Source organism: Symphalangus syndactylus, chromosome 3 (genome assembly GCF_028878055.3).
Source record: "Symphalangus syndactylus isolate Jambi chromosome 3, NHGRI_mSymSyn1-v2.1_pri, whole genome shotgun sequence".
In the NCBI taxonomy this organism is placed as follows: domain Eukaryota; kingdom Metazoa; phylum Chordata; class Mammalia; order Primates; family Hylobatidae; genus Symphalangus; species Symphalangus syndactylus.
In genome coordinates, this window is record NC_072425.2 from 79,981,831 (window position 1) to 79,986,833 (window position 5,003).

Sequence of the window (5,003 nt, forward strand, 5' to 3'; positions counted from 1 at the left end):
TGTTAGTCAGGATGGTCTCAATCTCCTGACCTCGTGATCCACCCGCCTCGGCCTCCTAAAGTGCTGGGATTACAGGCGTGAGCCACCGAGCCCGGCCTCAATGAGGGCTTTTTAAGACAAGTCAGGAGTTTCATATTAGAAAGATCACTCTACCATAAATGGAGAAAATTGGGCAAAGGGGAGGGGATGGCTAGTGGGTGAAATCATGGAGACTAGAAGGAAGGAAGCTGTTGAATTAATCTAGATAAGAAATGATAAGGTCCTAATAGTGGCAGTGGAGATGGAGTAAAGTGGACGATGGGAAAAATGGGATGAGGCCTCTGGAGAGTAGCTCACAGGCAATTTTTTTTCATTCCCTACAATGACATTTGCCTAAGGCAACACACTCTGCTACGTGCAATGAGGTAGTGAGGGGCTCAATCTAAGAAAATAATCTTGTTAGTGATGGGCTCAATCTAAGAAAATAATCTTGTTACTGATGTGGTATCACCGGGAATTACGGCTGTAAAACTGTAGTTTCATAATCAAATTTTGGAACTCTACATTTAATTGCTTAACGGTGATGATGATTATGACAGCAATAATACTGATAATAGCTGCAACCCAATTTTATTGCACACTTAACTCTGTGCCAGTTACTGTTCCAAGCATTCTAAATTTATTAACCCACTTAATCTTCAAGTGACTGTATCAGGTAGGTTCTATTCCTACTCTTAAAGAATAGATGAGGACACGGAGGCAGCACAGAGAGGTTAAATACCTTGTCTAAGGTCACACAGCTAGGGAGTGAGAAAATAAGGATTAGAGCCTTGGAAATCTGGTTCTAGGACCCAAACTTCCAAAAATTCTCCTATCAACTTACAATGACAAACATAAATTATGATCTTTCTCCATAAAGCTCAATTTGAGCATTAAAACTGACTTTTTACCATTTGTTATGAACATTCTGAACAATCACAATAAAAAGTAGTGTGGAGACACTATTCAAGTCTCTAAAAACATCTTAGGAGGGGTACATGAAGCAAAATGCTGGGTGTGAGTGTTTTTGCAGATTCAGGCTCCAAAGAATAAAAAAGCAGAAAAAACAAACAATGGTGTTTTTAAACAATGAATGTTGTTTTCCTTTAGCCATAAGGGAGTTTTAAAACTTGACAAACCCATTCAGCTTTCAAAGCATTCCACATTCCCCACCCACAAGCAAATGCCAGAAGGTGCCAGTTTCAGCCAGCTCAGCTCAGGAATGACTTTCTAAATACTGGATCAGATTTCTTGAATGTCCGCGCTCCACAGATGGATACCTACTATTGTCCTAATTGGTCTGATGAAAAGTACTTAGCAATTTATCAAGCAATTAATTTAACAAAAACATTTCAGCAAGAGATGAGATGGTGTGGCACAAATGCAGAAACAGAAATTTCAAAAGATTCAACTTTATTACTTCAAAAAGATTGAAAAATTGCTGCCTAAAATCTTTGAAACTTAAGAGCTAGGCTGGGCATAGGCTTAATTTTTAATGAAGAATCTTCTGGGAAAATAAGTTTTTGATTATATAAAGAAAGCAATTTCCTTGATTTGAAGGAAATAATTCTTTTGGGGAAAAACAAATAAATTAATATTTAATATACTCACTACATCCATCCAGCTAACACTTACTGGAAGCATGCTGTGTGCCCGGCACCATGCTAGGCATTGAGATACAAAAATGAAAAAGACAAGAATCTTGTTCTTTAGCCTAGGTGGGGAGATAGATAAGCAAAGGAATAGTGTAATAAATGCAACAAAAGAAATATGTACTAGCTAGACCTGTGGGAAGAAAGGTTAGAAAGATGAACAGAAACTGTGTGCTAGGATTTTGGACCCAATTCTGTAAGTGTTGGAGAGTCATTAAGCAGAAGTGATCGGTAGATTTAATTTTAGAAGGATCATGCTGTTATCAATGTGAAGAATGGGCTGTAGTGGGGAAACGCCAAAGGTAGACTCTGTTCCACTCTTCATAAAAATCGTACCACAACACTCTGATGCCCTTTTTGCTCTCTAATCCATTTCTCTTTTTCCCCCAAACACAGATAATTTAGATATTATTTAATCTTTTAAAAGCACTGGTTTCCAAGTTTTTGAGGTTTTCCCAGGTATTTGTTATTGGTTAATAATTTAATTCCATTGTGGTCACAGAACATATTTTCTATGACTCGAATCCTTTTAAATTTATCAAGATTGTTTTATGGCTCAAAATATGGTCTATCTTGGTACATGTTTCATGTACTCTTGGAAAGAATGTGTCATTTATTGTTGTTGGGGAGTGCTGTGTTCTACAAATGTCGTTTAAGTCAAGTTGGTTGATAGTCTTGTTCTAATCTTCTATATCCTTACTGATTTTGTGTATTCTTGTTCTACTAAACATTGAGAGGATATTAAAATCTCCAGGCTGGGCGCGGTGGCTCATGCCTGTAATCCCAGCATTTTGGGAGGCCGAGGCGGGTGGATCACGAGGTCAGGAGATAGAGACCATCCTGGCTAACACGGTGAAACCCCGTCTCTACTAAAACTATAAAAAAGTAGCCGGGTGTGGTGGTGGGCGCCTGTAGTCCCAGCTACTGGGGAGGCTGAGGCAGGAGGATGGCATGAACCTGAGAGGCGGAGCTTGCAGTGAGCTGAGATCCTGCCACTGCACTCCAGCCTGGGCAACAACAACAACAAAAAAATCTCCAAACATAATTGCGAACTTGTCTACTTCTTATAGTTCTATCAGTTTTTGCTTCATGTATTTTGATGCAGCTATGAGGTGAAAAAACATTTAGGATTGTTATATCCTTTTGCTGAACTGACTCTTTTATCATTATGAAATGATCATTTTTACCCCTGGTAATATTCTTTGCTCTGAAATCTATTTTGTTTCATACTGTCACTCCAGTTTTCTTCTAATTACCAATATGATGTATCTTTTCTCCACCCTTTTACTTTTAATCTGTTTGTCCTTTATTTTTAAGGTGTGTTTCCTGCTGGCAGCATATAGTTGGGTCTTGCTTTTTTATCTGATCTGAAAATCTGATTTTTAAAGGACATTTCTGAAATTGAAAAACAAGTTGTATATATTTATAGCATAGAACATGATGTTTTGAAATAAGTATACATTGTGAAATGACTAAAGTTAATTAACATATACATTACCTCACATATTTATTTGTAGTGAGAACACTTAAACGATACTGTTAGCAATTTTCAAGTGTACAATACACGTTGTTGGTTATAGTCACATTGTACAATAGATCTCTTGAGCTTATTCCTCCTATCTAACTAAGTTGTGCAATAGATCTCTTGAACTTATTCCTCCTATCTAACTTTGACCAACATCCTCCCAGCCCACAGCCTCTCCACAGCACCTGGTAACCATGTTTTTACTCTCTGCTTCTATGAGTTCCAAGTTTTTTGATTCTGCGTGTAAGTGAGATCCTGTGGTATTAACAATCTCTGACTTTTAATTGGGGTGTTTTGAACATTTATATTTAAATATCTTTAAAAGATAATTGACTGTATAAGTAAAATTAAAAAACAATAAAGTGTGGAGTGTATAATGTATGTAGAAATAAAAACATAAGATCATAACAGCAAAAAGGCAACAACAGTAAGTTTCTTAAGCTGTATGTCAAGTAGTATATAAACTGGTAAATTACAAAGAGGTATAACCCTAAAACAACCACTAAAATAAATCAAAGAGTATAGTTAATAAGACAATAGAGAAGACATAGTAGAATAAAAAAATCCAAAAGTAAGGAGAAAACAAAAAGAACAAATAGAAAACAGCAAGATGACAGCTTTAACCCACCATGCCAATAATCATATGAAATGTTCTAAATACCCCAATTACAAGCTAGAGATTGTCAGATTGGATGAAAAAGCATTTATGAAGCACTAGGCAGGTACTGAACTAAGGATCTTATAAGGTCTCATTAAACCTTCTGGTGAAGTACGTATTATCACTCCGTTTCAAATATTTACAAAATGAACCTTGCATAGGTTAAGTAACTTCTCCAAGCAGCACAGCAGGGATTCACACTTGGGCTCTGAATAGTGCAAGTAGACCTGTAAAACCTACTTCCTTACTCTCCTTTCAATTCAACTACACTGAGTACCAGTTACTTGGAGTTACTAAGTTAGGAGCTGTGCCCATGGCAATGACTGTAACTGTCTGGGATGAAATCCACCTTTACCAGCTGTGTGACCTTGGGCTGTGTATTACACATCTTTAAGCTTTAGTTTCCTCATTTGTAAAATGGAAATAATAAAACTAGTCCCATAGTGTTACTGTGTGTTAACTGGAGGTGGTTGACTGTTTTTGCTACTTTAAGGTATACCCTGCAGATCATAGGAGAAGTATCAATTTGTGCAATTCTACATCAAAATCAAAATAGTATTATGTAAGCGTGACCTGTTTAAACCGTAGCATTACAGAAATATACTATAGAAGGAACTATTTTGTATTTACTTTACAGTATTATATGAAGTTTTGGTTTCTTCTTTGAGAATCATAGTAATATGATGAATTAGTCTTCTTTTAAAGAAACCTCTCAACTATTCTATTTTCAAAAAAAATTTTTTTCTTGGAGTGAAAACGTCAAACCTATTCCTAGCTTTGCAGATCTAAGTGTTTAGATTCCTTGGACTTTTACTTTGGATACATGTATTAGATACCTGGGATGAATAACTTCAGTTTAGGTTATATTAATATTATAATAATAGGAATGTTTATAAACAATTTATCTAAATAGTATTTTACATTTGAAATATTAATATATAATTTGAAAAAACAAAATGAAATCCAGAGTTAAGCAGAATTTTTTTTTAACATAAGATTACATTATAAAGGGTCTTTAAATATTTTTTCTTTGAAAAGACAAAATTAATTTTAAAAAAAGTTTAGATCCAGCATGACTGTCAGCTGAACAGAAGCTGATCAGTCTTCAAATATCATAGTATTTTTTTCTGAACGAACAACTGAAAGAGGC